Below are 16,030 nucleotides of genomic sequence, written 5' to 3'. Positions count from 1 at the left end.
TAGGAAGTACTCAACACACTTACTGTTTTAGGTATTTGTAGTTTCAGTTAGATTCAGGCAATGATGGGAAGTTAAAACAGTCTACCCTGCTTGTGGAGGAACTTCTTTGTGTCTTGAGAGAATTTTAGGAGAAAGCTGGTCAATTAAACACCATTCTATCTAACCCTTTAAATGTTAAGAGTAATTGAGATCCTCCCCCAACCCCTCCACTTCCAATGTCTTAGTGTTAGAAAAGATATTTTGGGTGTTTGTCAAATCATAAATGTAAAGATTGGTTTGGCAATGATAACGGGTCTAGGAACTGATGGATTAGAAACATAAAACCATTGCTACCATTGAATTAAATTGGCTTCATACCAAAGGGGGCATTGCCATTAGTGAAGGTTCAGGTATAACATGGGCTGGTAGAGAATGGATGGAAAACAATAGGGCCAAAGACAGTTAGTATCTCACTGGTATTCTTGACTTGGTCTACAGAGTCATTGGTCACTCCGGTGCATGAGGTCATGCCACCTCGAGAGTTCAGACAAGAAGTGTTCTCCTTAAAGTTAAAGATAAAAGGATAAGTACTCACTGGAGGAAGTGTTTTGAGGATATCTTCAATTAAATTTCAGTGGTTTATAACTATATATTTAATTTCCTTCCACAGAACCTAGTAAAGAGCTACAATGCCTTGGAGTCCCACAAACATTTTATGACACAAGGAGCTCAGGAGATACATAAAAAAAGGGAAAGCCTATAGGAGAGACTGCAACTTCACATCTTTAATTTTTAGAAATGTTGGCTCAGTTCCCATGCTTTAATGATCTAGAATTTTCAGTAAACCCCAGAGAAACTTGAGAATGCTTTGAGAGCAAAACTATTTAGGGAAAGACATTTCACATCATATAAAGATGCACGTAAGGCCTTGTACAATACAGTGAATGCTTGGTTCCACACCCAGGCATGTTCTGTGTGTTCCCGACCTTGACCTTTGTCTGTATGATTTTGACCCCCACTGCAGGTGTAGTCTGTCCCTGTATCTTCCACTGAGGCTTCTATTAGCCATTTGCCAGAAAAATACTGATCTCCAGACTATTTTCATGTTTTAATCCTCTCGTTTTTCACAGGTTAGACTCATGGTCCCTAAATTTAAATCTGTTTTATATACCTACCCTCTGCCCAGACCCCTTCCTTAGTTGACCTAAGGTTCAACCGTTGCTGAAAGAATCTACTTAGACTGAGGATTTTCCCATTTGGGGGTAATTACAAAAATTTGTTATATGTCAAAGATGAAAGAGCTCTTGATATTTTTTCAGTAATTCGATTTATCCTGATAACTTTGAAACTGAAGAGCCTACTCACAAAATACATAGTGCACATTTGTGGTTTACTGAAAATAAGTATTGATAGACAGTGTATACTCTTTTTCTATTTTATTTTCCTCCTTTTTCACTTTATTTTAATACCTCCCCAAGGAAATACCAAAAGGCAATAGAAAAAAATGGTATTGGTTTTTTTTAGAGATAATGAAATTTTAATTTGCTGTTATAAATAAAGGAGAAAATAAGTTCATGAAACAAAGAGCTGTTGGCCGAGTCACTTTGCTGCACACCTGAATCTAATACAACATTTTAAGGCAACTATACTCTAATAAAATGAAAAAAAAAATCCCAAAAGTTGTTAGCAACCCATTTCCAATGCACAAAGTGTTCTTGTTCCTTCTTACATTCTAGACAATTTTGCACACACATATAGGAAAGAGCTGTTAGCTTTTTGTTTTCATTTTCATAGAAAAATGATTACTTTTAGAAAATTTAATGGTGAGTAGATAAAGCTATGTATGGTCAAACTGGTTGGACCTCACTTTAAGGCTTAGAATAATTATGTAATTATATAATAATTTGTAATTGTTTTTGAATAAATCCTGCAGATGCACAATAAAAATTTAGTCTCTCTACATGCCCAGTTCCCAGTCCCACTCACAAATGACCATGATCCTATGGAGCAGGTTCTTGTGACTCTTCAAGAGATGTCCCTTGCATGGGCACCCACAAGCACAACATACATATTTTTACAACCTCTTTTTGAGGGGACATACATTGTTCTAGATAAATTAATTGCTCTGACCTAGATTTTTTTAACCTATTAACAAAAATCAATGGACTTCATGCTTTTTGAAAAATTATTACAGGATAATAGAGTATATTCATAGTTATTCTATGTGCTGTGTAACAGACATTGAAAAATTATGGCCACAGACCCATCATCTGTTTTTAGAAACAAAGTTTTATTGGAACATAGCCACATTTACTTATTTACAGGCTGCTGATGGCTGCAATGACGGGGCTGAGTAGTTTTAACAGATCGCATGGCCCACAAGCCTTGAGTATTTCCTTACCATCTGGCCCTTTAAAATCTTTTTTTCACCCCCTTCAATATGCTATAATATCATATCATATAACATATCATAGGATAAGACATGTCATAAAGAAAAGTGCACATAAATGTATGGATTGATGAACTCTAACAAAATGAACAAACCCACGTCACCAGCATCCAGATCAATAAACAGAGCATTGCCAGTGCCTCCTCATGCCCACATCCTGCCCACACTGACAGCGTTCTCTTTAACTGCCTTGTAATATTCCTTTGTTTGGATGGACCTTCGTTTGCTAAATATTTTACTATCCATGGGCATGTACAAAATTTATTTTTCTTGTTAAAAACAGTGTTTCATTTAACATCTTTGTACATATCTTCTTACCCTGGAGACTATATATGTAGGATAATTTACTAGAAGCAGAATTTTGGCGTCAAGGGAAATGTACATTTTAAATGGTAATTATTGCCATGTCACAATCTAATATATTCCACTCCAGAGTATCAGACTGTCCTCCACTCTGTAAATAAGCAACAGTTTAATTTTTGCCTTTTGATATTTGAAAATTGTATTTCATTTTAAATTTGTATTATTTTAATTCAGAGTTGAGATGGTACATCCTTTCATTTGTCATAAAAATTCTTTCTTTTTTTATGACAGGTTTTTCCAAGTGTTATCTAGCAATCCATACGTTAGATATTTTGTGTTTTGTGAGTAGTGGCCATTTACAGTTTCTTAGATTAACACCCATTGCATTCAATTTGGCAAACAATTTTAGATAGCAATGAAGATAGAAACAAAGCTTCCATTTGTGATTCTTTTAATTTCTCTGTCTGTGACTATTACTCACTTTTCCTTCCTTTTTTTTTTTTTGCCATTTCTTGGGCCGCTCCCGAGGCATATGGAGGTTCCCAGGCTAGGGGACAAATTGGATCCATAGCTGCCGGCCTATGCCAGAGCCACAGCAATGCAGGATCTGAGCCGTGTCTGCAACCTACACTACAGCTCATGGCAATGCCGGATCCTTAACCCACTGAGCAAGGCCAGGGATTGAACCAGCAACCTCATGGTTCCTAGTCGGATTTGTTAACCACTGCACCATGACGGGAACTCCTTCAGTTTTCATTTCTAATCCTTTCTAAGTTTATGCTTTTTTTGTTTTTTATATACATTTTCCTGTTTTATTGAAGTTGGTTTACAATATTAATTTCAAGTGTACAGCATAGCTATTCAATATTTTCATGGATTATACTCAATTTATTTATTTATATTCATTTATTTAGTCTTTTTTAGGGCTGCACCTGTGGCACATGTAGGTTCCTAGTCTAGGGGTTGAATCAGAGCTGTAGCTGTTGACCAATGCCACAGCCACAGCAACCGGGATCCAAGCTGCATCTGTGACCTACACCACAGCTCAAGGCAACAGAGGATCCTTAACCCATTGAGCGAGGCCAGGGATTGAAGCCTCATCCTCATGGATACTAGTTGGGTTTGTAAACCACTGAGGCAGGAAAGGAATTCCTATACTCAATTTAAAATTATTACAATGTATCCTTGTTGCTTATCTATTTTATTCATAGAAGTTTGCCTCTCTTAATCCCATACCCATATCTTGCCTCTCCCCTTCCCTTTCCCCACTGGTAATCTATATCTGTGAGTCTGTTTCTGTTTTGTTATACATATTTGTTTGTTTTATTTTTTAGATTCCACATATAAGTGATAACATACACTATTTATCTTTGACATATTTTGCTAAGTATAATATCCTCTAGGTCATCCACATTGCTGCAAATGGCAGAATTTCATTCTTTTTTATAGCTACTATACATATGGATATATATACCACACATATGTATATTTATTCATATATACATCCACATATATGCATACATAAATAAACATATATTTGTATATATTTATTATATACACATTACCATATGTACTGTATATATTTATCATATATACTATATATATATTTATTTTTGCTTTTTGTCTTTCTTGTTCTTTATTCTTTATCCTAAAAAGCTTCGTGACTTTTACCCCATTTTACAGTCTGCAAATGGAGACTGCCTCATAACATGTTAAAGTTTGTTTATATTACCTAAATTGTTGTCTTTAATTGTTTTTTAACACTATTATAAGATCTTTCTTTGTAAGGGCTTTTAACACTTTGCTTATCATACATATTACAAACATTTCCCCCAGTTAGTAATTTATTCCAGCTATTTTATGCTCTATAAATATTTTCAACTTTTATGTAGGTATATCTTTTTTAATTTATTTTTTTATTACTCAATGAAATTATTATATATATAGTTGTAAAATGATCATCACAATACAGTTTTATAGGTTTTCCATCCCACAACCCCGGCACATCCCTGCACCCCCCAAACTGTCTCCTTTGGAGACCATAAGTTTTTCAAAGTCTATGAGTCAGTACCTGTTCTGCAAAGAAGTTCATTCTGTCCTTTTTTCAGATTCCACATGTCAGTGAAAGCATTTGATGTTGGTGTCTCATTGTGTTGGTGTCTCATGGCTGACTTCACTTAGCATGATGATTTCTAGGTCCATCTATGTTGCTAAAAATGCTGGTATTTTGTTCCTTTTAATGGCTGAGTAATATTCTATTGTGTATATGTACCACATCTTCTTGATCCACTCATCTGTCAATGGACATTTAGGTTGTTTCCATGTCTTGGCTACTGCAAATAGTGCTGCAATGAACATCGGAGTACATGTGTCTTTGTGAGTCATGGATTTCTCTGGATAGATGCCCAGGAGTGGGATCGCTGGGTCAAATGGTAGTTCTATGTTTAGTTTTCTGAGGATTCTCCAAACTGTTTTCCACAGTTGTTGCACCAATTTACAATCCCACCAACAGTGTACTAGGGTTCTTTTTCTCCACACCCTCTCCAGCACTTATTATTTGTAGACTTTTTGATGATGGCCCTTCTGGCCAGTGTAAGGTGGTACCTCCTGGTGGTTTTGATTTGTGATTCTCTAATGAGGAGTGATGTTGAACATCTTTTCATGTGTTTTTGGCCGTCTGTATGTCTTCTTTGGAGAACTGTCTGGTTAGATCTTCTGCCCATGTTTTGATGGGGTTGTTTGTTTTTTTGGTATGGAGCTGCATAAAGTGTCTATAAATTTTGGAGATGAATCCCTTGTCAGTTGATTCATTGCAAAGATTTCCTCCCATTCTGTGGGTTGTCTTTTTGTGTTGTTTAGGGTTTCCTTTGCTGTGCAGAATCTTTGAAGTTTAATTAGGTCCCATTTGTTTATTTTTGTTTTTACTGTCATTACTCTAAGAGGTGGATCTGAGAAGATGTCACTGTTGTTTATGGGGGAGTGTTTGGCCTGTGTTTTCCTCTAAGAGTTTGATAGTGTCTTGTCTTCTATCTAGGTCTTTAATCCATTTGGAGTTTATTTTTGTGTCTGGTGTTAGGGAGTGTTCTAATTTCATTCTTTTCCATGTGGCTGTCCAGTTTTCCTAGCACCACTTATTGAACAAGCTGTCCTTTCACCATTGTATATCCTTGCCTCCTTTGTCATAGATTAGTTGGCTGTAGGTGCGTGGGTTTAATTCTGGGCTTTCTATCCTGTTCTACTGATCTAGATTTCTGTCTTTGTGACAGTACCATACATTTTTTTTGACTGTTGCTTTGTAGTATAGTCCGAAGTCAGGGAGCCTGATTCCTCCAGCTCCATATTTCTTTTTCCAAGATGTCTTTGGCTATTCTGGATCTTTTGTGCTTCGAAACAAATTTAAAAATATTTTGTTTGAGTTCTGTGAAAAATTCCCAATAAGATAGGGATTGCATTGAATCTGTAGATTGCCTTAGGTAGTATAGTCATTTTGATAATATTCACTCTTCCAATCCATGAGCATGGTATATCTTTCCATCTATTTGTGTCATCTTTGATTTCTTTCATCAGTGGCTCATAGTTTTCAGAGTACAAGTCTTTTGTCTCTTTAGGTAAGGTTACTCCTAGGTATTTTATTCTTTTGGATGTGATGGTAAATGGGATTGCTTCCTTAATTTCTCTTTCTGATATTTCATTGTTAGTATATAGATATGCCATCAATTTCTGTGTATTGATTTTGTATCCTGCGACTTTGCCAAATTCGTGGATGAGCTCTAACAGTTTTCTGGTAGAGCCTTTAGGATTCTCTAGGTATAGTATCATGTCATCCGCAAATAGTGATAGTTTGATTTCTTCCTTTCCAATTTGGATTCCTTTTATTTCTTTTACTTCTTTGATTGCTGTGGCTAGGACTTCCAAAACTATGTTGAAGAGTAGTGCTGAGAGTGGACATCCTTGTCTTGTTCCTAATCTCAGGGGGAATTCTTTCAGCTTTTCACCATTGAGAATGATGTTCGCTATGGGTTTGTCATATATGGCCTTTATTATGTTGAGGTAGGTTCCCGTTATGCCCGCTTTCTGAGGGTTTTTTATCAGAAATGGGTGTTGGATTTTTTGTCAAAGGCTTTTTTCCGCATCTATTGAGAGGATCATATGGTTTTTATTCTTCAGTTGGTTAATGTGGTGTATCACACTGATTGATTTGTGGATATTGAAGAACCCTTGTATCCCTGGGATAAATCCCACTTGATCATGATGTACAATCCTTTTAATGTATTGTTGGATTCGGTTTGCTAGTATTTTGTTGAGGATTTTTGCATCGATGTTCATCAGTGAAATTGGCCTGTAGTTTTCTTTTTTTGTGGAATCCTTTTCTGGTTTTGGTATCAGGGTGATGGTGTCCTCATAGAATGCATTTGGGAGTATCCCTTCCTCTACAATTTTTTTGGAATAGTTTCAGAAGGAGAGGTGTTAGCTCTTCTCTAAATGTTTGATAGAATTCGCCTGTGAAGTCATCTGGTCCTGGACTTTTGTTTGTTGGAAGTTTTTAAATCACAGTTTCAATTTCAGTTCTTGTGATTGGTTCATTAATCTTTTCTATTTCATCTTGGTTTAGTCTTAGAAGATTGTACTTTTCTCAGAATTTGTCCATTTCTTCTAGGTTTTCCATTTTATTGGCGTATAGTTGCATATAGTAGTCTCTTATGATCCTTTGTATTTTTGTGATGTCTGTTGTTACTTCTCCTCTTTTATTTCTAATTTTATTAATTTATGCCCTCTCTTTTTTTCTTGATAAGTCTGGCTAAGGGTTTTTCAATTTGGTTGATCTTCTCAAAGTACCAGCTTTTCGTTTCATTGAACTTTTCTATGATTTTCATTGTTTCTATTTCATTGATTTCTGCTCTGATCTTTATGATGTCTTTCCTTCTGCTAACTTTAGGTCTTGTCTGTTCTTCTCTTCTCAAGCTGCTTTAGATGTAAAGTGAGTTTGTTTATTTGAGCTTTTTCTTGTTTCCTGAGGTGGGCTTGTATTGCTGTAAACTTTCCTCTTAGAGCGGCTTTTGCTGCATCCCATAGGTATTGGAGTGTTGTATCTTCGTTGTCATTCACTTCTAGGTATTTTTTAATTTCCTCTTTGATTTCTTCAGTGATCCATTGGTTGTTTAGTAGCATGTTGTTTAGTCTCCACATGTTTGTGTTTTTTGCATTTTTTTCCTTGTTGTTGATTTCTAGTTGTATAGTGTTGTGGTCAGAACAGATGCTTGATATGATTTCAATTTTCTTAAAGTTACCAAGGTTGGGCTTGTAGCCCAGGATGTGATCCATCTTAGAGAATGTTCCATGTGCACTTGAGAAGAATGCATATTCTGTTGCTTTTGGATGGAATGTCCTATAACTGTCTATTAAGTCCATCTGGTTTAATGCTTCATTCAGGGCCTATGTTTCCTTATTGATTTTCTGTCTGGCTTATCTGTCTATTGTTGTAAATGGGGTGTTATAATCCCCATATATACAGTATGTATTTATATATACTACTTATATATATACTATTATATATACTAATATATACTATTTATATTTGTATTACTTATATGTAAGTATATATATTTATATACTATTATATGTATTTATTAATATAAATATAATATATATTTACTACATACTATATGTAGTGTATATATATATATATATATACACACACCACAAATTCTTTATCTATTAATCTGTTGATGAGCATTTAGTTTGCTTCCCTATCTTGGCTATTGTAAATAATGCTGTTATGAACATTGGGGTGCATGTATTTTTTTGAGTTAGTGTTTCATTTTTTTTTTCAGATAAATACCCAGGAGAGTAATTGCTAGGTCAATGCTAACTCAATTTTTTGTTTTTTTGAGGAAACTCCATCCTGTTTTCCATAGTGGCTGCCTCACTTTGCATGGCATTGTCATAGAATTAGTACAAATTATCCTAAAATTTATATGGAACCACAATAAAACCTTGAATTGCCAAAGAAATTTTGAGGGAAAAAAAGAACAAAGCTGGAGGTATCAGGATCCTTGACTTTATACAGTGAAACTACAGTTATCAAAACAGCATGACACTAGCACAAAAGCAGACACATAGATCAGCAGAACAGAGTAGCAAGCCCAGAAATGAACCCATGCACTTAAAAGTCCATCCATCTATGACAGGATTATACAATGGAGAAAAGGTATTCTCTTCAATAAGTAGTCCTGGAAAAATGGATAGCTACACATAAAAGAATGAGATTCGAGTATTTCCTCACAGCATATACAAAAATAAATTAAAAATGCGTTATAGACCTAAATCCATAAAGTTCCTAGAAGAGAAGCTAGGCAGAACACTTTTTGATGTATGTTATGGCAATATTTTTTTTGGATCTCTTTCCTAAGGCAAAAGAAATAAAAGCAAAAATTAACAATTGAGAATTAAGTTTAAAAGTTTTTGTACAGCTAAGAAACCACTGAAAAAATGAAAAGGCAACCTACTGAATGAGAAAAAATTATGCAAATAATATGACCAAAGGGGATTAATATCTAAAATATATAAACAGCTCATGTAACTCAATATCAAAAAAGAAACAATTGCATTAAAAAATAGACGGAAGACCAGAATAGACATGTCTCCAAAGAAGACATACAGATGGCCCATAGGCACATGAAAAAATGCTCAGCATTGCTAATCATCCGAGAAATGGAAATCAAAACCTCAATGAGTTACCACCTCACAGTTGTCAGAATGGTCATCAACAAAAAGTCTACAAAAAACAAATGATGATGAAGATGTGGGGAAGAAGGAACCCTTTTATAAAATTTTTCTAAAGAAGAAACCTCTTGGATCCATTTACTTGTTCTATTAATTTGTTGCTTTAATTTTTTCCAAGTTACTTTCAATATTTCCCCCTTTTGGTATTATTTTGTTCTTCAGTTTTTCATCTTTTTAAATTTTAATGAATAAGTCAATTATTTTAATGAGTTTGTATTCAGAAATTTAGTATTTAAAACTATAAATTTTCTTTCAAATACTTTCAAATATTTTCTTTCAAATAGCTGATAATTGGACAAAGAGTGGTATATCCATACAATGGAATATTATTCAGACATAAGTGGAATAAAGTGCAGATACATATTACAACCTTGAAAAAACATTAATGCTATTTATTTTTATTTTAAATTATTTACTTAACATATGCATATTCATAGCACCAAAATTCTGATGCTTAATGCTATCAAAATTAGTATTTTTTTAGATTATGCAATTTTACTTTTTAATCTTCCCTTTGAGTCCAGGATTATTTAAAGGAGAGTGTTCAGAAAATATTGGTATTTTCATTTATTATCTTTTTGCATGATTAATTTCCAAATTTTTATCTTGTTATCACAGAGCTTGGTGAATATAGGCTAGTTGTAGGACATAGTGATGTCTTCTTTGTGGCAAAATATATGGCCAAATAAAAAATTGTTTCCTGGGCATCTGAAAGGAAGTTGTGTCCTCTAATTTCACATGTAGAGGTTGACACACCTGTTAGTCATAACATGTTAGTCAGATAATTCAGATCTGTGAGAGTCTAATTTATTTTTTCTACCTTTCTTTTATGGCCAGAGAACAATGAGTGAAAACGTCATATGGGTCTGTATTTTCATTTGTCTCCCCCACTGTCTTTGCTTAGTAAAAGTGTATGTGTTCTTGGGTGAAGACGTGGATGTTGCCTTCTATCATTAGTAAGTTCACTTCTTGGTTCCACTTAATGTTTTATACATTTCATTCAATGAGGACTAATATTTATTCTTGAGTCTTGACTTCTTCATATGTCTGTTTGCTTGTATATTGCTACCCATCATTTTCTTTCAAAATTTCTGAGTCTCTTGTTTATTTCTCTTTTTTACAGTATGTGGATAGATTTCATGGTTTTGTTGTTGGTGGTGTTGTTTTTGCCATACCCATGGCATGCTTAAGTTCCCAGGGCAGGGATCAAATCAGTAGCACAGCAGTGACCTGAGCTATAGCCTTGACAACTCAGGATCCTTAACACATTGTGCCACAAAGGAACTCCTGAATTTCACATTTTATGATATCTGAGAAATACTGTCTTTTGAAAAATGAGCTCATTTTATTAACATTCATTGATATGACATTAGGATTTGGTATATTCATTTTTGTTTAACTTAGATTTTCAGTTTATTTTCTACCCATGGTACATATTCCGTGTTTGCTTTGCTTTGTGCATGTTTTCTTTCTGAGAACCTGGAAAGTTTATGCTCTGTTTTCAGTGTTAGTTAACATTGTTTTGTTTGTGTTCTGTTGTTGATTTTTTTCCTCATAACTTTTAATAATATATTCAACTTTAAGTTCATTGATTTCTAAGATTCTTGCAGCATCTACTTATATCCCCTATGAAAGGTAAAATAATTAGTGCAGATTTAATTCCTTTCACTGCCTTTGGCTTCCTTCCCCCCACCCCCTTTTTACACTTGCATCTGTGGCATATGGAAGTTCCTAGGCTAGGGGTCAAATCAGAGCTGCAGCTGAAGCCAGCACTGCAGCCACAGCAACACTGGATCTGAGCCACATTTGCGACCTATGCTACAGCTTGCAGAATGCTCTATTCGTAACCCACAGAGAGGCCAGGGATTGAACCCGCATCCTCACAGAAACAATGTTGGGTCCTTAACCCAATGAATCACAATGAGAACTCCACCTTTTGCTTCTTTGACCTTTGACTTGTTTCTTTTCTACCTCCAAGGGCAACCCCAGCCCCACCTCTCACCTTCCAACCTCTACCTTTTCACATTTATCCCTGATAACATGACCTGACCATAATGCCATTTATGAAGTTATCTTTATAGAATAAGTAAGATGTTCAAACTTGTACATCTTGCTTTTCAGTATTAAACAGCACCCACTGACACTGGTATGAAAAACAGCTAAACAACTAAGCATCCTTTTACTTTCATCTAAAAGCTGCACCTGTATGGATACTTTCAGTGTCATTTTGTAACTTCCTCCAAATGTCACTGACTTGTTATAGTTAGTTTTCATACACTGTAGGCTGGGTTTATAGCAGTTTTAGGCGGGGGGCTATTTGGGGGTGTGTACTCATGCATGTGTATTAAATCAGTACGAAAATCATAAATGTATGTAAGTATAAACACATGCTTTATATGATATAAATTGTTTTATATGATATAAATATATTTTACATTTTATCTACTATATTATATATCCTATAATGTTTTATATTATATAAGACATTTTCTCTCCAATTTTTAGATTGTGGTGATAGACACATAACATAAAATTTACCATTTAACCATTTTAAAATGTACAGTCTAGTTCCCGTTGTGGCACAGTGGAAACGAATCTGACTAAGAACCATGAGGTTGAGGGTTTGATCCCTGGCCTAGCTCAGTGGGTTAAAGATCCAGCATTGCCTTGAGCTGTGGTGTAGGTTGCAGACATGGCTCAGATCCCGTGTTGCTGTGGCTCTGGCGTAGGCCGTCAGCTACAGCTCCAATTAGACCCCTAGGTTCGGAACCTCCACATGCCATGGGTGTGGCCCTAAAAAAAAAGACAAAAAAAAGATAAAATATACAGTCTAGTGGCATTAGTACATTCATAATGTTGTAAAGTCCTTACCACTATCTACACCCAGAACATTTCATCAGCCCAAAATAAACTCCCTCTTTCATTAAGAAGCGGTTCCTCATCCTCCTCTCTCCCAGCCTCTGGCAACAACTAATTTGCTTTTTGTCTCTACAGATTTATCTATTCTGGATATTTCATACAAATTGAGTCACATGGTATGTGGCCTCTTGTGCCTGACTTTTTCTGCTTAGCATATGACCCAGTGATTCCACATCTAGGAATATACACAGGTATTCACAAAGATGTAGGAATACACACAGGTGTTCACAAAGATGTAGGAACACACACAGATGTTCAGACAATACTTGTACACAATGTTCATAGCAGCATTATTCTGATAGCCCAAAGGTGAAAACAACACAGGTTTCCATCAACTGAGAAAGGGACAAAAACATGTGATCTATCCATACAATGGAATATTATTCAGCCATAAAAGGAAATGAAATAAGATGCATGTTGTAAAATGGAGGAAACTTAAAAAACCATTACAGGTTATTTACTGTGTTATTACAAATTATTTGCATATTAATAGAAATTGTATATCTCTACCTGGCAGAGTTTGGCTTTTGTGTTCCCCAAGCCTGAAGCATTAGAGACAGTAATTTAGAAAGGCAGGCAATGTGCCCTTCAATTGCACACCCTGTTTCCAGGCCAGAAACCATTTCCTCAGGAGTTGGAAATTGATGAGGCTGAGAGGAGCTGATGAGAGTGAAGTTGGTGCAGACTCAGGGAAAAGTATCTGTGCCTGTCCCCTTGCCTTGCTCCTTGTCCTGAGTAGACATAAGACCTTTGAAGAAAGCCTTGTACGTTTCCCACAGAGAATGGAGGAAAGTGGCCTTGGAGGGTGTGCTACACAGTGCCTGGTGTGTCCCAGCCGTGGCTGGCCTGCCCACAACTCCTGGGACCCTGGGGGAACCAGAAGCAGCAACATGCTGGCCTCACCCTTAGGTCTCACCTGAGAGTGTCTAAGTGGACTAGAAGGGAGTAAGCAAATGGGTATAGGCCTCTTGTAGCAACAACCCAATGTAACCATGGCCAAAGATCCTTGAGGCGTGGGTACTGCAATTTCTCTGTGGACGTGTCTGCCATATTCTAATGGCTGTCACCTGCTTCCCCTTTAAATGACAAGATCCAAAGCCTTATCTCCTTGGTGCCACACAAACCTCTGGGACTTGGATATGGCCTCAGGATTAATCTGAGAGAAATCAAAATCAACTGAGATTAATTTCCCACCACTTCATGGGAGGAGTTTTAATTGTTACAGAAAATAGAGAAATAGATCATTTCCTTTTAACGCCTAGTTTTGTGTACTTATTTCTTTCTTTGGCCACATCTGTGGCATGTAGACGTTCCCAGGCCATGGATGGAGCCTGCACCATGCCTGAGGCAACTCTGGATCCTTAACCCAGTGTGCTATAAGGGAACTTCCTGTGCACTCATACTCAACCTCTTTATACGTGTGTCAACCGGGAATTCTTTCTTCAATGTCCATTTTCATTCTTTTTGTTGTTTTCTGTTGCTTTCAGAGAGTAAGTTGAAGTAGAAATGCTTTATTCCAGTGTATTTATTTGGAAGCTCCCCATTAACTATTTTAAACACATTTGGATTAAAAATAAAATGAATTGCTATAAAAGCTTTTATGTAAAAGTAAAGAGAAAGTAACATTACTCAGGTCAAGCTCTCAGATTATTGAAGTGGTCTTATTTGATTTTCCTGAGCTTTTCCAGAAGACAAAGCTTATTTGGGAAGAGACATCTGCATAGGTAAGGACTCATTATGCATGGGTTACAAATGGAAAGGAACAAAGCTAACACTGGGAAAGATGTCCTGCCCCACCTCCCTTTTATCTATTTGTCTTAGGCTGTCTTGAATGTATAGTTGAAGAACTGTATCAGCCCAGGATATAGGCTATTTTGAAGAAGAGTATAAAACTTTCCAAAATATCTTAATTAAATCTAAACATACAGGTTGTTTCCATGTCCTGTATGTTTAGTTTTAATTAAGATATTTTGCAGAGTTTTATTCTCTTTTTCAAAACAGCATATAAGACCATGATGGAAGATAATATGAGAAAAAAATATACACATGCATATTATATATATATATATATACACACACACATACACACATGTATATACATACACACATGTATACACATACACTCACACACATATACACATACATATGACTGGGTCACTATTCTGTACAGCAGAAATTGACACAACACTGTAAGTCAACTATACTCTAATAAAAATAAAATTAAATAACTTAATCTACAAACTCAGAGGAGCTACATGCAGAGATTACAAAAGCTTAACTAGATAAACTTGAAGGAGACTAGATACCCTGACTTCAAAGAAGCTACCCCGAAGAAGCTGATGTATTGAAGACAAGATGCTCAAACACAGCCCATGCTGGGAAAACCCTCATCATCTTGAAGGACAGAGTATGGGTGGGGGCGGATTGATGAGGTCTTTATCATCATGTCTGGACAAAACAAGAAAACAAATATAATCATTCAGTTGGGCAAGCCAGTGGCTGTTCAAGCTGACTCTGTAATCTATTTTGGAGATTGGATGTGGCATGAGGATGTCACAGCACTGAGTGACATGACCATTTTTTCTGCTTGCTAGATGTTTGTTATTGAATAGACACCCTCTCTATGTTAGATATAGCATTACCTGACAAGGTAAAATGAAATGATGTTATCTTTGTAATAAACCTGTAATGGCCAAGCTGGTTTCAGCAATGTTGATGGAGCAGCCCATTTCAGTGCCCCAGAGAAATCGTTAGAAATGCCACTAATGGGTCTCCCTTTTGGATGCCTTTGGGAGGGAATGGTGGTGGTGAGATGTGTCACTGGAGGCATTAATTACTCTGTCTTCTTTCTTGCAGTGGTTTCTCACTTGTGGGAATTTCGTAAGAGAGAATGTCCTCTTTTCTTCTTCAAGACTCTATTTTTTGACGAGTTCTATGCATGGAATACTTTTAGGATGAAAAAAAAAAAAAGACAAGATATTCTGAGATGCCCTAAGGATGGATTTCATACAGTAGTCAGTTGTTCTGTCAAAGAGAAGCAGCAGCAGCAGCAGCAGCAAGTTCAGTGGCTATTTTGACTCACCTGCACAACTGATGCTCCCGGAGGTGTTCCAGTGGGTCAATAATGTCTCCTCTGATGATTCAGAGGAGAACATGAGAAAGCTTGGAGCCCAGCAGGTCCATATGCAAATAAAGTGCTCCAGAACTTATTGTGGGATTTTAAGGCCTCTTCAAGGAGACAAAACTCAAAAAGGCTCTGGCTGACATAAGAATTACCAGATCCTTATCATCACTCCACCCGTCTTATTGTAATCCTCCCTCAACTAAAACAACCTGGTTCCTTCCCCCTACTAGGAAAGGTATGTGGCTCACTCCTCACCCTGAACCTATGGGGGAAATATACACCCCCAACCAAACAGCAAGTGTATCATAAGACCCCTATTTCCCCAACCAAGAGGTCAGCAGGTGTATTGTAAGACTTCTCCTCTCTCCCTGGGCTATAAAAACAGGCTCAGGATTGGCTTTCCCTGATCAACAGGAAATTGTCCTGCTGTGCTAGCAGCATTTCTATTCTCAATAAACTCTTCTTTCTCTTCA

This window comes from Phacochoerus africanus, chromosome 3, assembly GCF_016906955.1.
Source record: "Phacochoerus africanus isolate WHEZ1 chromosome 3, ROS_Pafr_v1, whole genome shotgun sequence".
Lineage (NCBI taxonomy): Eukaryota > Metazoa > Chordata > Mammalia > Artiodactyla > Suidae > Phacochoerus > Phacochoerus africanus.
The sequence above is the reverse complement of the archived record's forward strand: the minus strand, read 5'-3'. Positions refer to the sequence as shown.